Source organism: Varroa destructor, unplaced genomic scaffold, assembly GCF_002443255.2.
Source record: "Varroa destructor unplaced genomic scaffold, Vdes_3.0 BEIS01000006.1, whole genome shotgun sequence".
In the NCBI taxonomy this organism is placed as follows: domain Eukaryota; kingdom Metazoa; phylum Arthropoda; class Arachnida; order Mesostigmata; family Varroidae; genus Varroa; species Varroa destructor.
Window position 1 is genome coordinate 4,492,626 of NW_019211459.1, and position 25,080 is coordinate 4,517,705.

The 25,080-nt window shown below is 41.9% G+C and overlaps 1 long non-coding RNA gene across 3 annotated transcripts in view; it reads left to right on the top strand.

The window, feature by feature from the left end:
• Positions 1-25,080, top strand: part of LOC111253330 (uncharacterized) — a 33,341-nt gene that overhangs the window by 2,464 nt on the left and 5,797 nt on the right. The window contains exons 4-5 of one of the 3 annotated variants that reach the window (XR_002674598.2): positions 3,168-3,376; positions 4,998-6,168. The exons of 1 other annotated variant lie outside the window; for it this stretch is intronic. This is a non-coding gene — a long non-coding RNA (uncharacterized LOC111253330). Of the gene's footprint in view, positions 1-3,167; positions 3,377-4,997; positions 6,169-25,080 lie in introns of those variants that run through there. One more of the 3 variants, XR_015330622.1, reaches the window with a different exon arrangement.

Here is a 25,080-nt window from a genome sequence, read left to right on the forward strand (position 1 = left end):
CTACCCTCCATTTTTCTCCCCCTCCCTATTTGCCTACCACTGACCGTTGCCTGCGCTCCGATTACACCAACTAACCATAGGACTGTCCCATAGATCTAGACCATAGAACTAGATTTTAACGAACTTCCTGCACTGCTCGGAATTACATGCATGGCTGTTAGCACTGCGGATTCTACGATGTCCGGTCCGCTCGAAGGTAGTCCCTTTTCATGCCAGCACAGGAACGCTCTGTTTTTGAAGGGTAGAGAAAAATGGTTGAAAAAGGCTTGATGAAGGAAACAAAGATTGTTGACGATGATACAGATCTTCCTACAGATCAATTCATCTCACAGCCTATGGTCGTCGCTAAATTCGGCTACAAAAGAACTCTAAGTAAGCTTTGTCACAGTATTCATCTACATCATGGTCGATATACTTAAGCTTCAAGACAGTGGGCCTTCACTGGTCATTTGTTGGCGACCGCCTCTGTGCGCACTGACAGATATAAAGTAGGACCAAGGAAGTAACCGAGTGATAGATGAGGCCCCTGGCGACGAGGTCTGCCCTTTGTTGAGGTCAGTGACGAAGAAAGGAGCGGACAAGAACAAGACGAACGAACGAACATATCGCCGTTATTAAGATATTATACTAGATAGGTGTCACGCTGGGCATGGATGACGGCTATTGTACTAGCTAAGCTTTGATAATCTCTATCGATAGATGCACGTTTTTCGGCAATGAAAAAAGCTCAGTTGACAATTCTAAGCGTAGATCTATTTCATAGTGCAACATGCTTTAGGTTCCCTAACATCCCCAACTAATAGTTCTGAACAGTATGTGCCTTTTTCAATATTAACATTTTTCAGAGTACAATAATAACAAAATATGTGATCTCAGGATGATCGAAGACAATTCGATCGATCGTATGACCCTATACATACGCAATATTCTGGGAAACTTACACCTATGCAGAAAAGCGCAAAAAATTGTCGAAATAATGGTAATGACAACTAAGTTGTATATTCTTGCAATAGCGACTATAATACAATTACATATATCTATCATATATATATATATATATATATGTATATATCAGACATTTAGGAAGTTAGTAATGGTCATGGTGGGGCTTTGTGGTTTATCTTTTGCCTCCTTGTTCAGCCAGTCACCCGACAGATTGGGGTCGTTGTACGACGATGGTCGCTATTGTTGCTGCTGCTGATCGTTTATAGATGTGGCAGACGCTCTGACATCACCCTCTACAGCCCTAGGTTCCCATCGTTGGATTCTAGCCATAATTATGTTCTCGCAACTGTCTGTTCTTTCCGCCCAACAATTTACTGATCCGAATCGGGTCATACATCTCTGACGTCAGACCTTATGCCTTCTTCTTCTCTGGTTGTTCGTGGGTTTCTATCCACTACCATGAAGTAACATTGCGCACGGCAGTAAAAGTAGTGGTAGAATGGGAAATTATTTATTACCGTGGCGGCCTTAACGATTGTCTCTCTCTCTCTGCGCCGGTTTAGAAACCGAACTAAGTAACTTAGATAAACTAAACTGTTGGTAGACTGCAGACTTCGAGCTGCACCTACGCCCTATTGCTACCCTGATCTGCAACGGCGCGCAGGATCAGTGGTTCATACACAGTATTGTGAAAAATCTACATCTAATATTAACACTAATAGTCCTATAGCGCCGATTTCATTCTATACGCATTTCCTATAGATTGAAACCTTCTGACCACACTGCAGAATCACGTTTACCTGCAACAGGTACTTTTCCTGTGTTTCTAAAATGACTGTAGAGACAACGCTGACCTAGTCTGAAAGTTTAAGAAATCTGTCCTATGAAACAGATACTTGTTATTTTTTATTCAAAATTTTTATACACGTATTTTTTTTCACCAAAATAGATCCGACTACAGTAATACTATCTGTTTATATCTGGCACGCCATATCCACTGCGTACGTTCAGACTTGTGTTATTAATGTACCGCAAAGTTACGTTGCTCAAATACATGGACCAGGTAAGCCAGATGGAATTAAGGGAACAGCATTTGCTACAAACAGATTCTATAGGGTACAGAAGAATCAAAATGTTATACGTATTAACGATGTCTTTGCTTGAGACACGTGTGCCCACCTAAAAAAGTGAGCAAAAAACAGCCAAGAAAATAAGTTGAATTATCTATTTATTCGAAATCGCATTGAGCATGAACCACGTGACAGAAGCCCCTCTCTTCTCTACCTCGGCATCCGACTACTATGACTACTCCGAGCTGCCTCGCCATGTTTATCTTGTCCTATTCCGAACAGGTCCCCTGCTGCTCATCCAGCAGGATCTTGGTCCTACTTAACATCGTAATCAGGGCAAACCGATAGACCAGATTATGGCATAAGGTTTCTCCAACTGCGAGACGCTTCATTGATCGCCTAGTAATGTTGTGTTAGATCTGCTAAGTTCGTACCCGTCGAAAAAGAGCAGACTGAGAGCGTAGTGAGTTGCTCCTCGATTTCATAAGCACCGGGAAATGTAGCAGTCAATGGGCCTCGAATAGCTATGAAGTAGCCTACTTACATCTATTTCCTGTCGAGTGTCCTGCAACCAAGGCAATGAGCGATGCCTATAAAAACGTAGGCATAACCATCATTCTGTAGCAGTAGTTAGTCATACACTGTCATAAGCCTTATTAAGGAACATTACAAAAGCTAAAGTTAGTTAGGCTGATTTTCCTGATGATAGGAAATTCTCGTAAAAAAAAATTTAATATATTCGTATAGAATATATGCGTAAAAAAGTTATGCTCAACACACGAAATATAATGCAACCACAATGTAGCTATAAGTAAGACCAAACCAACCTCTTGAGCGGGGTATTCAGGCATTTGTTGATTAAGCGTTTAGTAGTACCAGTGCCTGTTGTTTAGAGCGTGCTATATATGTGTGTACGTATTGCTCTCCGGTAACTTGTTGATGTCATAAAAGCGCCTCTATATTACATCGGAGCAATAAGCTGGATGAAGACATCTTTACGGATTCTAGGATCGATTTTACTATAGAGAAGGTATTGTACTCCCCGTCTGTATCCAAACAGAATTAAAGAGCAGCTGATTTTTCTTCTTTACCATTTAAAAAAGGCTTCTTCAACTGTTTAATAACAACAAATGTTCTTTTTTCTATACAAAGGATATCGCTAGTGTCAAAATGCAGCAAGATCACAGGGATGTGGAAAGCTTTGGTCTGCCTAATATCATTTTGCCTCCGGAACTCAGTCTTCCTCTAGCCGGATATGATAAAGCTGGTTAGAGATCAGAACTAACTCGTTAAAGAGAAGGACGTTGTTGGATTCTAAGCCCGGAGGGAAGCGCCACAGGAGGTTCTTCGATAGCGGCGATGTAAGTACGAAAAGCTCCAATTTTGTTGTCTGATTCTGCTTCGGGCCACCCGCCTCGTGGCCGATAGTGACCCGTCAGATCGTCTTTCTTACTTTAATTCTCCGCTCTATTTCGCCTTGATTCCGGCACAATGCAATCCGGCAAAGCCTAGAGGACACAGCCTTTAGCTGCATTGATATATTGGAAAAGGTTAGAAGCAATTTCGCTAATAAGAGTCTAGAGGACTCTTACGTTTAGCCATAGTGTGTCTGAATGTCATTTTTGCAGTGGACAATAATACAATATAGTAGGCTCATCCACACGCATTAACTTGTGTCATAGATAATATCATATAACGTAAGTTTTACTGAGAAGACGTATAGCAAAGTTATTGTGTGCCCTTACACAGTTCGTTTGAGTGAGTCTTTGCAAGAAAATTCGTATTGATTTCATTCACGAGTTTGCTCGCATCTACACTACAGTTAATCGCTCAGTTATAGGATAACAGGTACGCTTTTGAATGTGCTTTAAGGAAATCCAATATTTGTACGTTTAATAAGGCTTTAGGAACGGGCAAGCCTTAAGACATGTCGTGCGGCCTGGCTGAATCATTGAAGATCATTCTTCAAAGCCTCTATAAACGAGTATTTGTGTACAACTATTTGTTCTATTTTGTTTGAAAGATTTGAGAGGAAACCAACGCTAAATAGCTTGCGGCAGTCAATTAGAAACAGGTTGATGTTCTGACCAGAAATGTCCATAGGTATAACTGGAAGCTAAAGTAAATTTGGTGTTCAAGGAATCGTTACTAGAAGTTATCTACCAACAAATCAATGGCTTCTAGGGAGGTCATTGCTACATCAAAGATTAAGCACATCCACGGCGATGCTGTAACTGAAGAAAATGAACCAATGGATCCTCGAAATACGCATTTTATTGTCACGGGAAAACGAATCCTACCTAGCTAAATCAATCGATTAAACATATCCCTGTCAAAAGGTAGAAATATTGGTAGAACAATCTATAATTAATGCCCAATGACAACTACCTCAATGAACGTGATATAGGCTATGAAATCGTATTGGTTTTATGTTCCGCTGTCGCTGCTTAATATCATTTGTTACACCGTATGTTCGTAGTAGACGCCTTACGAATTGGGATTGCATTTTTCTCGTTGGGTCTCTTTTACTAAATGAGTTGAACCGTGGATTCCCTTAATTAAGCGATCGAATGTTCCCTCGACAAACCATGTTGTTCCTTGTATTGCAATCGGTACTTGACCGGTGATTTGGAAGATGGTCGACAACGAATTTCTTGAAGACTGCGATGTCTCCCTGAAGTGTCCAACTGTTGTTTCTCCCTTCATTTCCTTTTTCAAAACGAGGTTAATTATGGACATTTCGAATGTAGCTGGATCCGTACTCTCTAGATAGAGGGCAAATATGGGCCGTAGCGATGTAACTCAGAGCAGCGTTGAAGGCTTATTGAACTAAGATCATATACTATCGGCCGTAACATTGAATAAAATGTTTTTAGGCTTCTGAACTTTACTGTATAACCAACATGGTAGACTGAGTCGGAACTCTTGAAACGAAGGGAAGACCTAGAAGTCTTTTTTATGTTATTTTTTTTTATGTTACAGATGGATCACAAGAACCGATAAAAGTATCCAAATGCCGTTCTTACACCCTCTACAAGTACTTTATCATAGCCTATTAAAACGAGTACGTCCCGTTTTTCTTTGAAGCTTTTGTTAGCGTCGCGGAAGAACGGTTGGATATTCCTAAATGAAAGTTCAGATTTTGCCAGAATTTGCCAGATGAAGCCTTTTATCAAGGCTTTCGTTGGATCGATCATCGGAAAGAGGAGCTGGAGGCGCACGAGCGTGGGCGTTCAAAGCCATGTTATTACCACCTTTGCAACGCACGTACATGCCCGAAAAAATATACTTTACGTTACGTGTATGTCGAAGCCTTGTATAAAGTACAGCAGCTTACTACCGCTGGAGTAACACAAATAGGAATCGGAACTTTAAAAGAATATCTTATCCATCCAAGGAAGTTGTAAGAGGCCCAAACACTGAACTTGCATCTTAAAATTTGGCAAGTAAAAAAAAAAAAGAAGAAAAGATGCCTCCCAAGTAGAAACCAAAAAACAGAAAAGCAAAAAACATTTGAAAACAATCTCGTGTTTCACAGTTTGAACTGAGATAAAATAGGCGGCTTTGCCATGCGATCAGAATACACGCTGTGCATCCATAGCTTTCCGGTTACTTACAAACTCGCGAATCGCCGTAAGGACTAGATGTGCTTAGTGGTCCGATAGATTGAATAAAAAAGCTGAAAAGGTCCATTGTTTATACACAAACTTGCCGCTTTGGAACTATTCAAGGAAAATCGAACTTCTGGCGGTATGAAGTCGCCTGTAATAAATCCGGGCATCTCTGTATATGGTAAGGTATCAAACGTACTGCAGCAGCTGAGGATCCTGGTCGTTCGAAATATGCCACAGCCGTAATTAGGCATGTGATATAAGTAAATTTAGGGGAGCGCTACGAATAGATTCTCCAATTTTTAGGAAAAGACCGAGTAACATGAAGTCTTACAACCCAGCGATTTACGTGCATCGAATTCAAGGATGTGCGCAACCCCTTCTTGCACCATACTTCTGAAACTGATGCTATCGGATGCTTTTTATTGACAGAAATGATGTTGGTTCCATGGCACCTTGCAGTTTTTCTTACTTGAAGTAGACTGAAACCTGCGTTGTTTACGATGAAGATACACTCCCGAATATCGCTTCAATCCCTATTGTAGCCGGAACAGAGTAGATTTCGTTTTGGTTGTACAATACATTTAGAGTGGCCTTATGACCTCCCACTTGCAGGGCAGAGACCGATGTGTAGTATAATTTCAATATTTATATCAACTGCCAAGTACCGACAGATATGTATTGTTTAACTCTATTGCTTTCGTCATTCGTAAGCAACGTTTGCCAACAGCATAAGTAGCTTTTGTGAAGATACAATCGAAGAAAACCTTACGACGTTTGAATCTTCACAGATTATAACAGTTTGACCGACGTCACAGAGGCACTAGCAATCGCCAAAGGCCAATGCTCTCTATACAGTCACTGAAGAATGAAAAAATTTGATTTATTGATATTTATTGGAAGATCATTGTTTCAGGTCCGATAGAACAATTTTTTTTTGTGTTGTATGAACTATACACTGAACTAATGTAGCAATATGTATCGTCTTTAGTAATATTTTTCTTAAATGTTTCTAGCCAGTAACGAGAATGTGAACCGATTTATTGAGAAGGAGGCTTTTTAACGGTACAAATGGGTAACGGTACATTTGGCTATGGGGCTTATATAGAAATACAGTATCACTCACTGTATTTGATAGCACAAGTATTTGTATTGCTTTACCTTCAAGTAAATCACTTTGTAGTTTCGTTCAAAGCTTGCTACCTTCATGCCGTAATGAACATCTCATACAATAGCTAGGTTCGCCCTCAAATGATCTTTTATGACACTGGCCGTCCGAATGATATCGTCTCGTTATGGTAAAACCCTGATATTTTGCCATCCCAATGTGGACAATAAGATAAGAAACACTACTTCATACCCTAACTGGTTTCGCGGAAAGCAGATAAACGTAAGAGTCATAAAGACTGCTTTAGAAGGTCAGGGTCTGGTCGAAGTTTGAAGTCCTCAAAAGCAGATGTCTTCAATTTGTGATAAAGATCGGAAATCAATACTCGATTGGTCGTTGTTTCATCTCTTTCTCCCTATACTGTCGTCTCTCGATTTTTTCTCACAAAGACTAACGCGAGCGCCCTAGAAAATATGAACTATTATATATCGGTTGTAGGAGGACGCAGCTCTAGATGGACAGCAACGAGTAGATAATAAAACGTATCGTTTCTCAATCAGACAAGGGAATAGGTCTGTGTCACGTGATCAGCGTGAGTAGAATGGATTGGTGCGACCACTTTCTCATCGAAACTCTAGCTCAGTGTATGTTCGTCACGAAGCGATGCGCATTGTTCATTGTGACCGAATGAATACTATAACACTGCTTGAAAGTAGTAGTTCAACTTATCCGCCTATCTGTGTACAGTTCATCAAAGATCTAGGGGTTATCTAGGGGTTAGGCAGGCGAGACCTTCTCTTTGTTGGTGCCATTCGTCTTCTTCGAAGGTTGAGACCTATTATTAGTGCTAGGGGTGATACAAAATAGTGTGGAAATTGTTTCTTTTCCTTAATCTAGAAGCCTGTATTAGTGGGAATCTTCTAATCACACAAGGTAGATAGATGGAATCGTGTTTTGCGAAACGAATGAGTACGATCGATGTGCCAAGTGTGATTGAAACTTTTGTCGTACACTGATGACGATAAAGATCTGCACACAGATGGTCCTCGATTACGCAGAGGTTATATCCTTTGTGTGAAACAAAAGGGTCTTTTAGTTGGGAGAAGATCCATAGCCAACAAATGTTGGCCATGGATCTTCTCCCAACTAAAAGAGCATCTGCCTACTCATTTTAAAGAAGAATCATTTGACGCGATTCTGGCCGACCTCTTCGACCTGGTGTCTGGGCCGAGGCTGCTTGTAGGATAAATACCCTTTTTTTTTAAGGACAGAATATTAATCTATTCCCAATTGCGCGCTTCAGATGTGTGCGCAGCCTTGGGAATAGCTGAAGATATACTATGGTGTTGCTCTTGCTATTGAACAGCTGCTTTTTTTCTGGCAGCTCCCATAGACGAATGCATAACGAGTATGTATACGGCAGCGGCTACTAAGAATCATGTGCATAAGGGCTGCAGAAATGTATGAGATAAACTATTGACAAGTAATTGTGACTGTTCTTATATATATATATATATATATATAACTTGCATACTTAGTTCCTATTTTCTTTTGATTAGTATTAAAAGTCTGTTAGTTCCAGCTTAATGCACCATACGATTTCATTGTATTGAAATATTTCCTAAAAATTTTTCCCGGCTAGATGTCTCCATGAATTTCTTTAAAAACGGCCATATATTTATAGTATTCTGATTTCGATCGACTCGTATTTTAGATGTAAAAAAAACTTAGGTCGTGCACATCCTAAGTTTTTATAAACGAGTAATGCACAGATGGAGGCAACCAGCAACGGACTACCTTTTCTAGTACTATCATGTCCCTTCTTATTCCTCCATTCTTTGCGTTCACAGTCGCTGACCGCATTGTGTCTTTACCGGATTTAGAATAGCAGTAGTATGGCTTGTGCTTATACCCCACTACTAGTACTTTTTTCATTGCATTCCCCGCCACTACTCTTCGTAACCCACCGCCACGATCCCTCATGCTAGCCCTTCTCTGGTCTCTGCTGATGGAGGCTGGCACGCAAGGTTTACGTTAGCGCTGCGCACACGCGTCTTTGGTGGATGGGAACCGGTTCTTGCGCGCTCTCGACCTGGGCACTGGCGAACGGGGCCCCCAAGCTTCCAATGAAGAACACCTGATCCGGAGACATGGTCAGTACACGCTAGCCGATGCTCCTTTCTGATCCGCATACGTCGATGGGAAAGCGCCAATAGGTTGCGTCCAGCTCGATCTACTATCACTACGTCTAACAGTGTCTATTTCTACCATCTATTTCTTTTTTTTTTCATTCTTGTTCCTGCTTTTTCCTGCTACTGTCGTTATTGTCGTCATCGCCAAGTATATATATAAGCGTACCGCGTACCTGCTAGCTGCAGCCGTTTGTTGCAGCATAGGCCGCCATTGCCAAAAGGGGTCATCCTTGCTATTTTTCTGCGGTGGAAGCGTTAAAAAGAATCGGTCCATCGGATCGCATAGAGGAATGCACCAAGGAGGTGGCAAAACAGGCTTAGTGGGTGAACAGTTGCTACTGCGGGGACGCCGTTGGTAGGATGCCCAGGAGAAACTTGGTTGGTGTTGATCCGCGTGTGATAGCCTACGGCAGGACATATGAAGAAGAGAGTAGTAGGCAGCACAACGACAATATCACCCGACTCGATTTACCGCTACCACAAAGTTATCTAGCGAGATGTCCTGCCTTTAGCAACCACTTGGTTAACTTGTCCGGCTGAACAGATATTGTACATTTACTGTCCGCACATGTATAAATCCAATTAAACTGAGGATGCACAACCGGAGTAATGGGTGCAGAGATAGCGGACGTGCAATTATGCTTAAAGCGTGAATACCCGAATAGAAACGACAAAATTCAGTCCTTGTAGGTACCAAAAGAGGATGAGGTGGGCCTAGCGGAGTACTAGGAATGGAACCTGTGGATTAAAAACAGGTTGCCTCTTAGCTATATAATCCCGTGTCACTGCAGGCCCATGGCTCACTCGATGATACGCTTCAGCATACATTTATAATGCGTAGTGCTTATAGGTCCTAGTAGGCAATATGGTTTAAATTGACCTTATCTCAGGTAGTGGGCCATCATTCGATTGCTTTAACTGCGAATTAAAAAGAAAGCTCGTTTATTTGGTGGCTGGTCAAAGTGACACGATGTGTGGTTGGCTTCTAACTTCAACTCTGACACAAATGACCACAGAAAGACACACGACGACGATGGCGAAGGGCGGCAGCGATTGCAGGAAAATGAGAGGCAAAAATAAAAACGGTAGAACCAGCCACAGCGCCAAGATCAACACTTTCAAGTGCTGAGAGCGAAAGTAATAGCTGTGTGCGTGGCATCGCTGGCTTTGGTGGTATCATCCGTCTTCGTACGCGAATCAAGTGACAAAGATGTCTTAGTCTCTTGCTCTTTATCCAACCACTCTCCTTCCAGTCGTTCGCGCTTTTTGGGCCACGCCAGGCCAACTCTATTTTTCTTTTCTCTTTTTGTTACTGCCCCTCAAAGGGTGTTCAGAGATGCGACAAAACAACATCTCACCCCTATCCAGGATTGTGGAACCAGTCGGCAGGCAGATCTTCCTCTATGGAATTTTCGAAGCTGTGGTGCTATACAACAGGCACCGTGGCAGTGGTCAATAAATTCAAGGTCTTTTGTCCGTGCCATTCAGTAATACCCGAGCGGTCGTGAACTGGTGTCCGTCTACTAACAGTAAAAATTGGAAAATCTATTTAAAACCTAGGATGCTGTCTTAAAATGGCAGGGAAGTTAAAGGTAAACAACAGTAAAATAACTTCAAAGGACTTACAATAGGTGCATAACTTCACTAGTAGCTTTGGCTATGTCCTAAGGGCATGCAACAGTTTAATAATCAGCACCAAGTACAAAAGTTCATTGAGATAAAGATGCATTCCTTTTAGTATCAGATTATCCAGAAGTAGAATTAAGGGGTACGTCGAACACGGGCATTGTTCGATATTAAACATTTTACCGATTCAATCTGTATTTAGCTCGTAAGACACCAACAAGCCTTCAAAGCCATTGCGGACAGAGCAAGCAACATTACGGACGAAGATATTTTTTGGCCAACAATCAAGTGTATTGACCAGCCCGAATGCAGGTTTGTCTCGTGGTTTGTTTGACCGGTAGCCTTTGGTAGGCTATGCTATGGCTATAACTGCTACAAGTGCTGGTGTTACGCGTACATTCCTATTTTTGCCGTCGGTGTACAAATCGTCTTCAAGGCTTTTTGTTACTGGCCCAAACAAACAAACAGACCCGGCGAGTCCAGACAAACGGGCGTGACCATTGAGGCTAAAAACAAGAAGACACGCTCGGTGGGTGAAAGAAGACTCAGAGCGAAAAAGGCAAGCCAAGATGATAGGCAGGAGCGAAAGCAACGCGACATAGGGCGAAGGCCCTTTGGCAACCGGTCGTGAAATCTCATTTCTCGATATCAATAATGCCAGCCAGCCAACTAGTTAGCCTACTCTACTGATAAAGAATGACGTACAAAGGAAGAGAATATCAAGCCAGCCGTATATATCCGCTAAAATAGAACTAGGCCAATAAGCGCCGTCATCATTGCCTTAATACGACGATGTATTTGGTCGCTTTTGATCTTTTTGGTTATCTAACGAGTCCTTCTACTTTTACTGTATTTGCTATTTATTCAAGGGACAACATATATGAGAGACAAATATTAAAAAAGTTTTTGAAATAGTCAAGTCTGTAAAAGGAGTAACCTTTCCGAGTGTCAGCTCTACTTCATTAAACAATTAAGCCATCTTTATATTAGTTTGCATCAAAAAAGAGTTCTACTTCTAACAGAGCACCATTTGTTTTAGTGGCCTCATTAGCTGAATGGTTCATTGGCAAGTAATTTTCCACACTTACAGTAGATAATCCTTTTATGTAAGCTAAGCAAAGAGGGTTGGGGCGGGTGACGACCTTTTATGCTGCACTAGCCCATGTATGTTGTTCGGATTACTTCAGTTCGATTCAAAACGAGCTAACGCGTGTGTCACGCTTCGGGCCCAGCTTAAGATGGGGTTATGAGGCAAACGAAGCGGCGCATGGTGCAGCTTCTGAGAATGGCGCACAGCGGTTAGCGGGAAATCTGTGGCTCACTAGACCCGTCTAAGACCGTTCAAGTGCTGCTCGGTGCCGGATATACCGGGCTTAGTGCATCGAGTCCTGCCGACGCCATATAGATACCACCGTCGCCGCCGCAGGCCTTACCGTCGCCTAATGGTGTTCCGTGCGTTCAGCTTTCCCAAAGCGATAGATGCGACGCTTTCAACGAGCAATGGTCACTCTTCGCTGCGGGAACAAGTAAGACGCGGGCCCACAAGCAACGAAACTACGGCCAAGAAAACTTGCAACATTTCGCTCCCTTCGAGCGGAAGCAAATCTCCGGCCTGGCCGGCCTTACCCCACCTTGCCGTAGCTCGGAGAATACTTGGCCTTTCCTCCTTCCTCTTATGTCCTCCAAACTACTCTGACAGTCTGAAAGGCCCGCATACTTTCGGCTCGGACAAAACCCGCCTTGCCTTGTCCTGAACAATGGCGGTGCCGTAAACCTCCTTGCCTCATGCTTTGCTCCAGAATCATCAAGATTAATGACCTGCATGTGGCAGTGGTCGGTGTGCCAGTTGGGCCGAGTTACAGTCTGTGTATCGGTGTGTGTGAATAGGTAGAACGCTTCGCTAGATCGACGAAATGAAAACAGGATAGCTTTTAGCCAAGACTTAAGCTAGACCCAAATCCACCAGTGGGCGAACGGCGGCGCCTGCAGCAGACTTTGGCGCTTCTTCACCTAAGCGTTAACGCTACATCTCTGCATTGCTTTATAAGCCTTAATTGCATTGCGTATGACGTACTGGCCATTAGTAACCTGCCTCTGTTGTACTGCGTTGGTGCAGTGTCAGTAGCCCGGCCTTTTATCATACTGTACAGGAAATAATAATGGACAATGTTATATAGCAATAATCATAACATTTCTGCTCATGTATGGCACCAATTTACGCTTGAAAGGGGCTGATAGTATCGATAAGAATGTGTTCGGTTCTGTGGACGTAGAGATGCCCGTATCTAACATGCCACGCGTGTCATCTACGCAGCAACCGGTGACCCGTATAATACATATTGTTCTTATAGGACGCATAGATGCAATGTTGTAAAACAATGCGTCATGAATGTTATCATTGAACTCAGTGAATGGTGCTTTTGCAATAAAAGTATTTTCGATTTGCTTCGTATTTATTGGGTTTACAGAAAAAGCAGTTATCTCTTTTTTACGGGGTGTTTATAAAAAAAAAAATACTTTTCCCAGTGATAGGCATGTTCCCGTAGTTTTTGTTTCCATCAAATACATTTCGTTGATACGTAATACATGAAATCTTTACTGTTTTCGATTCAGGTTCCTCCGTTTCCGATTTTATACTAATTTAATAATAATAATAAACGATTTTTCATCCAACTACGGCACTAGGGGAATGCTTTAAACCTAAAAGCTTTTATAGCGTTTTTGATGAAATCGCTGAGATGCACAACTTATTCGACCATGCCGTATAAATACGTTTGAATTGGCGTCGAACTTCACCATGTCCTTCAGTCGTCAAGCAAAGAGCATCGAGAAGAAATAGGAAAACTAGTGTACAGAGCTCAGCCATATTTACCGTTGCCTTCTCAGTCGAGGAACCTAGATTCGTCTAGCGCTGTCCAGCAGTGGAGTGTGCGAGGTATGAGAAAAGTAGTAACTAATTTATCGAGCTCTTGTCAGGGAAAAATTTTCAAAAACAGACAAGAGTATCGTTGCACCTTATTGCGGCCCAGCCGTTTCCAGCAGGGCACTACCATGCGTCCATACGCTTCCAGACCTTTGATCATTGTTGCTATAGGACAGCAATATTGTCACTCAGTCCTGCCGGTTCCGCAGAGGCCTCTGGCTTGTCTAGGCAGTTAAAAATGAAGCGGAAAAACCCCGTGAATAGGAGATCACAGGTAGAACTGTCGCAGAACGCGGGACGAAGAAGCAGTCAACTGCCTCCGAAGGCGTTATCTGCTACCAGCATATTTTATAGCGAGCAGTTTCTCATTGTCAAGGGGTGTGTGCCTGAAGTAAACAGTAGCAGCTGTCTAGTGGCAATGGAACGAATATACTTGTATTTGAAAGAACGAAACAATTAAACGACCTGTTTCGTTATTGTGGATTATTGTTTACGTAATAATAATAGTAATAAGTAATAAATAGGCTCACGTAATAAGTTTCACGGCGATACTTCCCGACATGGTTCAGAGCTGTGAGTTTTCTGCTGCTATGCATCGTTGCTTTCCTCCATCATGAGAGGTGTTGACACAAAGCTTTTAGCATAAACCGGATCGTTTGTTTTGCATGGTTTCTCGTTAAGAACGCCATTAGTAGGCACATGTGTATACTCAATGTGTCCTGTGAAGGTAGTTACATAGTGGTCACGGACTGAAAAGGCAGCTTTCATTACTACCTTCCAAACAATTACACCATAACTTCCAAGTTATAGTCATACGTTGTAGTTCATGTTCATCAATTCGGTATTTTACTACATAACGCTCGAATACTGTCCAACAATTCGGTGCTTTTGTATAAAACAAATGTTACAAAACGTGCCAATAAGCACGAGCGAAAAATTATTCCGTAGAGCAAGAAAATTGTTTTATATAATAAAAAAAAACTTAACCACTGTTGCTGCTCATTGGCTCGAATCTAATCTTGGCACTCAGTTCTTAACGATACACAATTTTGACCATTTAATAACGCGTAAATTTTTACAAGGCTGCATTATAAACAAATTCATGTTTGTAGTTTATATGAGCGCCTTAATTCGCCATATTGGGTACCTTAAGTCTGCTGCATTTGGTTTGTTGATGACTTCACTTTTTCTATACAGTTTTTTAAAGAGTTGTTTGGCGCTGAGGTTCGTGATTTCTATATCTATAATCGTCGTAGTTTTGCTCTAAGGAAACTTGTAACAAAATGTATTACTTTGACATTTTCTCTGTGTTTCCTCAATAGGTTTAAAATCCAATCGATCCTGGTAAGACATCAAGTGAGTTCATCAACAAGATGTTTCCGCTTACCGTTGAAACATGCCTAGAAGTTGGTCATTTTCTTGAATTATGTTCATAACGCTATTGGATTGCTGAGCTGTGTTGTCTTTGAAGTACGGGTTTCTTCGAACACGTATTTTTAAAGTGTTACCGCCAAAGGGGTCTATAGGACCTCTTGTTAAAGCGGTAATTACGCGTGCCGTTGGAGGTAACACATTTTCTAAATGTTGGAATACTGCATCAGCAGTCCAGCATGATGTCGTCCACGCTATCATTCATTGTATTATCGAAACTTGCTCGTGCTGCACAAAGCCTTTTCGTTGGTCGTAGCATTCTAACTTAGAACAAGCTAGAATGCCACGACAGATCCTGACAGGTAGATCAGTATGAAATGCGAAATGTAAGTTCACAGAAGTTTCAACAGAGTATCTATCTATTTTATGTTTGATTGGAGCTTTATTATCCACGATGATTTGTAAAGTTCTATTATCTATGACCTTTTGCGGTTTGAACGGTAACTTTGTCCTGTTACATAAGTCTGGCGTATAAGGGGTTCATAAAGTTTCGAAAGGCAATTTCGATACCATATTACAACCCGAACAGCTTTAGTACTAAGAAGTTACAAATTGTCGTTGTCTAGATTTGAAAAAAAAACATGTAACTTACACAAGAACAGTGTCTGGTGAGTCTGGTGGAAGACAGAGTGTCCCTCCCAGCTACCGCTCCTGTATTTTTATCAACGTGATTCTTGGGTGTGCAGGATCGTGTGTTATTGTGCCTTAGGAAAGGTTTAAGTCTGCTTAATCATCTGGCTATGTGATGCATAATTTGCTCATCGTCTCCTCCATTTCTTGTAAACACATTTGGGTCATAACGGGCGAACAGGAGCTCATGAAGCTATATATTGAATAACGTCTATGGTATATTACTAAATAGAGCCCTAAGCTACCGCAGCTTTAGGGCGATGTCCTGCCGTCGAGTTTCATTTACGCACTGTTGAGACCGTATACGAGTATCGTAGAAAATTAATTCTAATCGCAAATCGTAATTAAATAACTCACATGTTAACTGTGCAAACGACTCTACGCCATTGTTTTTGACCCTTCCGATTGATAGTCGTCTGATCATTTTTTGTTTTTATTTTACCCATGTGAAATAGCTAGATATGTTTTTCTACGTTCATCAACTCTGAGATGGGTCGGCTCGTACCACAGTTCTCGACTCTCTGTTATTATTCACTAGCGTATAGAGACTTCGACGTAACTTTTGAAATTTAAAATGTGCTTTCTAGAAGCCTTTGGAGCAACAGTTCACAGTGCTCTCGGTGGTAGATCATTGTAGGAGCACAGGAATTGTTTGTACCCCTAGTATCCGTAAATCACACCAATTTTCTATCCTTTCTTGGCATGAGTGCAAGTCGCCTGCTAAAAGCCTCAGTGATCATATCTGAGTAGACGGTGCTACCCGGAAAAAAAACACTATATATATATAAGACAAAGAAAAGTGTCGCGAAATGCTGCACTGCATATATATATATACTGGCTTGTCAAAAAGAACTGATCTGTTTTAATTAAAACGAAAACGAATATTTTCTATATGTTCAAATTATATTCCTAAACGAAATGTGCGCGATTTTTGTTGCACGATTGCCTGATATTTTTGTTCTCATTATTATTATTATTATTATAGGTCTTCTGTATTGAAAAATTGTGACAAGCAATGTTCGTATCTCTCAATCGAAACTAAAAACCCTTAAGGCAGCTCTACAGAGACCATAGTCCGATGGGGAGAAATCTACGCCATTGAAGTTCTCTTATTTTTTGCCGGCTATGTATGCTAAAGATGTATGGTGTCTGTTGTTATCGTGGTCGAAGACAGCATCTTTTCTGTTCCTATCGATTTGTTTTTAACAACTTGCTCTAATGTTTTTAGTTGTTGACAACAGGGGGGTCCGAATGGATCCTTTTGCCTGGCGGCAGTGTCCCGCAATGCACGATTTCTGTCCAATCCCACCAAGAATATTGTATCACCCCCTTCGACATGATCTCGACTTTGCCATAGATCGTAAACTATGTTACTTAATACCTAAACTATGCAAGTAATATTGCAGTGTGACCTGGTTTTCATTAGCCGTGATCAATCGCGTCGTTGCGTTTCCCTAAACCATCGCAGATTGAAACAAAATCAATCAAATCTTTCTAGCGTCAATTCGTGTGGCACCCAAACATCGAACGCTTCTTTGTAGTCAGCTTTCTTCAAACGTTCTAAAACTGCCTGTTAGTGAGTGCTTTGTTCTCAGGAGATACTTATGTTTCTTTCGGTCATGTTCAACTCTTGCGATACTTTCATTATTTTTTTTTTTTCGTTATTGATCGACCCGCACGAGGACCATATTGCACACCAAAACGACAGAACAATCTTCTCCAATAATGCCTTGATCGCAAGTAACATAGTTTTTTTTTTTTTTTTTTTTTTTTTTATGCGCTAAGGCAGTATTTCGATCTTTATCGTACTCAAAAATTGTAAAATATATTGAATTTTTAGAGCAGTTTTACGCACCTTCTAAAGCGCTCCGCTTTAGGTCCGAGTATTGTTCCAGTATATCCACTTCCGTACGACAACAACGCCGACTTACACCACTTGTTAAGCCATCTGGTAAGAAAATGGTACTTTTTTTTTGAGAACAGTATATATATATATATATATATGCACATGGAAATAAGAGGTTAACCTTTTTGCATAAGCCATATAATTGCAATAAATATTTACTGTTCTAGCTGGCTATAAAAATGTATGGCTTTATGCTGGCTGACCAATTGCCAGTCTCCAGCGGAGAAATCTCGTTATTTAGGCAAAGTTTGACAGTCTAATCTCAATTCGTAGACCGCCTACGCGAATGTATACTTGCTTCGTGCTCCGAGTGTGTTTTCCGGTGCACAAAATCAAGCTATGGACCCAACCCAGTAATTTTCATCGCCGTCAGCGTCTCTACTTGTCCCTTAAAAATGGCCATATGATGTTACTAGCGCACAGAGATCTATCCGTAAAGCATTTATTATTATATAGACCTATTATATAATCGTTATGTGATTACTGTCGTCTCGTAGCTTGAATCTATGATGAAAATCAAACTCTTTCGAAAATGCCACGTTCAGATTTAAATTGCGCTCCATTTTAGAGCTGACGCTCGGCGGTAACTAAGCTTCCACATAATATGTTTCGACGTCTGCATTAAACCTCGGGTGACTGACGACAACAATCGCGTGAGGCGTACGCGCCCTAGGCAGTTGCTGTCTGCAGTTTCTAAGCAAGTTTGCAGCGGTCTCCATTGGCTTAATAAGCATGAAATAAGTAAGTGATCAATAAAAGTCGAGTTTCATAAGAGAGGCTTGAAACCTCTCGATGGCTTAATTTTTTCCACACATGTCTTAAGCAATAAAAGCCGACACCACGTTACAAAGCGTTAGTACCTCTCGCTTGTATTGTGATAAAGCTAGTACAACTGCTGTAGTGTGGAAGACTGAAGACAAATATATTCAAAGGGGACTTTATTTTCTCATGGTCGACGTCCAGCCTATGCGCACAAAGGCGCATGCTTAGTCGTGGAGCCGAAAGTTAGCATCAAGCAAAATAGAGGAGACCAAGGACTTTCAACAGCGTATCCTGTGGTTGAGACTCCGTTGCTTCGAGTGCCGCTGGTGCTGCCGTGGCGGCCCGTGCTTTGCGCTATCACGTTCACCCCAACTGTTGTTTCTGCGCGAGGCGCTAGTTTTCGATCGAACTTCTCTAAGCCCCCCAGTGCCCGATCTTGATCATACACTGCTGACGGTGATCCCCATCGTAGTTGCCTGTTGTTTCTCGATCCTCCCTAACTCAATAGCGACAACAGCAGTAGCAGAAAATCTAGTGGGGGCAAGCTCGCATCGCATGACGAGCAGGCCCGAAGTGACGTTGAAAGGCAACGCGTTGCGTCTTCGCCCGCTGTTCAACCCCAAACCGCTTTTTCGTCCGCCCCTCCTCCCCACCAGCATCCTCAGCTTCATACAGTTTCCAACGGCCTTCCATCTAGACCCTCGATACGCCCTCCAAAACCCCGCAGACCCAGGCTCGGACGGCGGCGAAAAATACATCAGCAGCAATAGCAGTAATAGTGGCAGCGGTCCGGACTTGTTCTATGACGGACCCTGGAGGTTTTAAGGCCCGAAGGCAGCAGGCGAGTGCTTGTTGTGAGTACTTCGACGAGGGGCAAACGAAAGACATTTTGAAAATGAAATATCGACATGTCGGTCCTCGTATGTTTCGTCCTCATTTTTTTCACTCGCTCTGTCGTTCGTTTTCAGACCTTCGACGCCCGCTGGCTGCTCGACTAGTTCAAGTGTCCAACTCAGCGGAGTTCACTGAGTGTCTGCTCCCTCGTGGAATGAAGCGCGGATGACGCTGCCGCGGGGGGTACTAGTGGTCGGTTTGTCCTATTTAGATAGAAAAATAGAAAGAAAAAGCGAGGACGGCTTGTGGGAGAAGGCCGAATGTTACATACAGTGTTGTGCATATGTACGAAGCCATTCCGACAGTACGAGACCCAATGACCAGAGAGGTAGTAGAAACAAAAGTCGTTAAAATAGAAAAAAAAACCTAATCCACTACACCAGGGAATACTTCGAGCGAACACCGCAAATAGAACAGCCATTTAACATTTTTCTGCTTCTTGCGCATTTGCCTAAATACACGATCATGTTTTGCAGGAAACAACTGGGCGAAGTTAGATAAACGTAGTTTGTCAACCAATATCTTGCAGTAGGCAAAATTGTGTCACTAGGTTTTGAAATTTTTATAATGAGAGTTTTGAAAACTTGAGGTAAGTTTGCTGTGATTTAACGTACAGCTTAAGGAACATATACGTTGGTAATATTCTCTATTAATAACCAACTATTAGCTTTTTTCGCTTAGTCGCTGGGCCTTTTCCTGTTTTTTCAACGATTTATGTTAACAGTGACAAATTATATTTTTTATATGTATTTTTTTTTAAATCATTTACCTTAGGTCTAAAACTTATCTTCTTGGTATTTTCGCTCGAGATAAAGTCTCTTAAATTGATGTTGATCCCTGACAGGAAAACGAGGTCAGTTCTAATGTCGCTGCAATTGGCCCTAGATGGTGCCCTAGTGCTGCCAACGAGCCATCTCATAGACACCTCTATTACACTTCGTATTATACACCTATTGTTATTATTATTTGTGCAAGCGGCTGATCTCGGATCGCTTGCGTTTGCCAATGTCGACGACCCACTCCCCCTAGTAGAACGCTACTATACTGGTTGGCTGCGGTTTATCTGGGTAGGGGTTGTCACCTACCAATAAATCGGTAATTTCCACAGAAGACCCAGTAGATCAGCGCCGGCGAAAGCTCTTTAGAATAGCACTTCTATTATTACGACTAGTTAAGCCCTATACAAACTTTTTTATCGCATAGCATTCTCTGTTCGCATGTTTCGTATAAAGAGGGCAAAATCACGGATTAAACCCGCTAATGACCTCATTGAGACTGTTTGTACTCACCACGGCCGTCTCCAATGCGGCACTCCTGTCCGGGTCGTCAAGTGAATGGCATGGTCCAATAACACGAATACGTAATATCTTGTAGCTTAAAATAAAGGGTGCTCATTCAATAGATCGGGCTGAAACCGCACCTATAACGAAACACGTCAATCATACATTATGGAAGTAAGTTGCCTTGTTTGTACTTCTTCGTGAATTTTTGCTTATTTATAAAGATGCGTCTAACTGAACGAATAATTTTCATAAAACTATTTTATGTCTATTTAAAAAGCCAAGCGTTTCGTAATGCCGTTTTCTATAGTATATAAGGTTGCGACCGTTTGTATTGTTTAGTAACCTGGACGAAGACCCTGTTCGTGGACTATGATCTTTGGGTAGTCGATTCCACCTCACCATGCAGGTTTAAGTATGGATATGGTGTAACAAGCTTAATCAAAACCGTACTGTAAACTGTCAAGCTAAGAATCACTCATTGGCAGAAGATGCAAAGATTTGTGCTCATGTGCCGATGACGATAGCCCTCACTGCCCATATTGCACCTGTGCGAACTGTCAAACGTCAAACCTCGTCTAGTAATTCCGTCGGAGGCCTAGATGTAGACAGGTCATCAGAACGCACTCACGAAGACTGCGCCTAACGCCGGGAATACCGAAGCTTAAGCGCAGCGTCTGGCTGAAATTTTCCAGTCTACAGTACAGCTTTCCATATTCTCCGGAAGCACAGGCCGTCATTCAGCCATATCTGCAACCTTATCCGGAGGATCCGGATAACCTTCAAGCTTATGGTTGAAGTGTAGCCAAAGCTAGGCTTTTTAGCCTTTGTTCTTAAAATGATCTATAAAAAAGCGTATGCGTTATAAAGTAAACCATATCTTAGATGTCTGGACACCCGTTTGATCGTCAACACAAAACGTTGCCCATACGAGTAGCTAACGCACTACAGCATCTCAACGGTTTGCCTGATTAGCTCTTCGGCCGTAGTAATTTACTTCGTAAAGATGTTTACGTAACGGGCTATGACACCATGCGCGGTGCCCTTTTCGCCTCAGGTACTATTTAATAAATGTCTACATATGGGTACATTTCCAGCCCAGTGAGATGCTGATCTTCGAGTGGCTGTTCAAGACTGAACAGGACGTAGCAACAGGGGTTCTGCCAGAGAACAGAATACTTATCGATGGCGCAGTGACCTAAGACCCGCCTTTTACTCAGACGACTGGCCTGGCTCAAGGGGACAGCCTAAGCCTTCTTATTCGCTATCTTACTAAAGGACATTTCTGATCGAATAAAACGGCCGGGAAAATCAGTCGGTCGTCTTGTATGTAGAGCACTTACTGACATACAGATCGAACCGGTTCCAAGTACAGCAAGTTCTAGCCCAGCTGCGCGCTAGTCAGTTTTAGACTGATTGAAAACCTGGCCAAAATATAGGCAGAAGGAGAGGAGAAACAGCGGCCACTGACACCTCGCACATCGCCAAGTCACTAATTGTTTATATAAATCGATTTTCGTACTTAAAACTGTTCTTCTCCGCGGACGCGGCAGAAGCTCCACTGAATATCTGACCGAAAAATGCAGGAAAGCAGTGTTGACCGTGCGGACAATCAAATTGTTCCAGTGGTTATCTTTCGCAACCGCTCTCAACTTGTTCTATGAGATACGCATCATTTAGAAAAATTTTACAGCGAAGAACATCGACGGATGAAATCTTAAGAAGTTTTTTTTCCTCTAAAGGGCACCAGGACTTCACATCGTGATCTGAAATTGTCTTATGTATTTCTAGTCAACATGCGTACCACTTTATTATTAATAATGATTATTTACGATTATGACAATGCAAGTAAAACCTGGTACTATCCTGGGACCTACGTCGTCGCTCTGAGCACCCCCCAACGGAAACGTTGGATACCAGTTTCAAGAACTGGACAAAAATTCTAGATGATTCATCGAGATTTCTTAGTTTCGGGTGCGATGCACGACGAGTGGAACGGGACGAAACGGGCAAATGGTCGCTCGCTTTGCCTGTACGATTTTTATTGTGAATTTGGCAAAAAAGTTAGTTTTCACAAGACTAATGCCCCAATTATTCACTATTAATTCACAAATGCCCCACGTGCGGATGAAATTGTGATAGATATTATGCGAATTGCTGTTCTCTAGTACCATTTTTTAGACATCTGGGAAATCCCTTAAATTAGTTCTATAGACTCACCTGTACAGCGCATATGACGCAAGGCATTGTAAGTAGTTCCATCTACTCACCCTCTAATATCGGGATCCCTTGTCTACTACTAATAAAGGTGAATAAATTAAGTTCGTTTGCTAAGTTAGACGAGGGTTCCAGGACAAATTCTAGTCTGTCCTGAACCATTCGGCTCACACTCAAAGAATACATTCATTTTTCGCGTGTCTAACCTAGCTAACAACAGCGGTAATATATAAGTTATAAATGTCTAATGTTCAAATGTACATGGGATTTGTTTATTGGACACTAATGAGAGTGTCCAGAGTCCCGTAAAGGTACCTGCTTGTTCCAGGTGGAAAAAAAATAAGCAGAGTGTGAGGGTTCTTGAAAAAGGATCACTTGAATTGGAAGCACCAAAACGCGACTTCGGCCGTACCATTACAACCGACTTCGGTTAGGTTGTTCAATTAATCTTCATTACTTTTCGTTTTCTCGACGCTTCGCGTCCTAGAAGCCCCGAACATGTGTTGCCCTACCAAAGTAAAAGGCTATGAACACTTATTGTAGCAGGAGTAGGTGGGAGTATAAAAGTCACCTGTTCCGTGTACCCTTTAAAGGCCGCTCGGCTGCCAGAACAGAGCGTTATTGCTGCTGGCGGCACAGCGGCAGTGGCAGCGGCGATGGCGGTAACGAGACGGATTTATTTGCATGGTGGCCTAAGTGCAGGGCGAAATGATTGTTGTAGCAGCAGTGGTTATGGTATTGGCGCTATCGACAATGTATTTTCTGTTCATTCTGAATACAATCAATAAATCATATAAGCGAATGGGCAAAAAAGGACCATCAGCCATGCTCGTCACTCCATTCTAATAGACAGAGCTTGTAATTCATGCTGCGAGAAGATAGACGGAATGAAAAAACATGGCATCCACTGCCAAAAGAACTTAGATTGTTGCAATATTAATATCATTGGTTTTTTACGATGCATTGACTGCCTGAACGCTTGTTCATGCCAGACTACATTATGCTGTGCCAACTAATTTTAATAATTATAGTTTTACAATTAAAGTAAAGCTTGATAATAAAGTTCAATAGAAACTTTTGGCGCCCTATGTAATACATAAACATGTATAAGTGTTGATAAGGCGCATCCAATTTAGTCATGAAGCTGACCCTCTTCTAGAATATGTATCGTACAGAAACTTTGTCATGTAATTAAGTTGTGACTTAACTCGTAAAGACAACAGAGACACCTGTTTTCAAACAGCTGCTTTTACAGATCTGCAACGTATACAAATGGACCAGTGCTAACCTACCCAGAAGCCACTCATAATGAATGTTACCGGAAGGACAAATTTGAATAATGTATTATCCTAAATTGTTTTTGTTCCTCTCGCTATTTTTGTCAAAAGTCAGACGTCTGAAACTAGGCTTAACGGCATTGCCGCACGCGCGATTCAACATATTTTCTTCAAATGCTGATTGCTCTCATTATCGTGTAAAGGCCAAAAACCTAGAAGGCCACAAACTACTTGCCCAGCGCAGATAGCAAACTTTTTAAATATCTAGGGCTGATATCTATAAAAGAACCTTAGGGTACGCCAGGACGGAATTGATGTCAGGGCAAAAACAGGTGAATTAATACTTTAGCTTAGCCATAACGGTGCACGTAACAAACACCGTTATCAGTTTATGTTATTAGGATGGGCTGGAAGAGCACAATCAGCTAGCATAACTTCTGAAGATAACCTTTGCAAAGAGAGCAAATCAACTGGGATAAATTATTTGTTTTATATGGTGTATGTCCTATTTAGGCCCCATTCGGTAATAACTTCTTTCAAACACTCACTAAGCTAATAAGCTCTTTGAAATCATGCATTCTGGGGAATCTTACAAAAATTAACAACCCAAGACATACTGGATAAGGTCGGTTAAGAGGCAGCCTAGTGGTCAGTTAGCTCAATGAAACTGACTCAAACCAGCTTCATACTCTCCGGGCGTATTCGTTCAAATAGGATTGTTCTCTTTGCAAGACACGTCCAGCCTTGTATGGATTGCTGTGCGAGCTATAATTAATCCCGAGACCAGGCCAATTAACCCTTCTGATCGTTTCGTAGCCCTGAAGGCTAAAGGCCTGCTGGCCGCTTCCGCTACCCCGTTGACGAAACTTTCACAAAGCCGCTAGTGATATATAGGGCGCCACCGCGAGAAATTGACGAGCACTAAGAATGAAGGTATTAATCATCCGACATGGTAATAATCATATAATCCGAAGTAGCTCAGAAAAGCAGCTCAGAGAATGAGTGGTCGCTGCAGGTAATTCTCCAGCTGACAACGACGCCATCCACATAATCTGGGTTGGCCAAAATTAGGTTAGTGTTAGGTTTTCAATAGGTTTTCTTTGTGTGTGTGTGACCCTGCAAAAAATGGTAATCTTCGGTGTTCTGACATTTAACATAACTATGCCAGTAGCGGAAAGATTCGTACATATTATACTAGGATTGTTGCG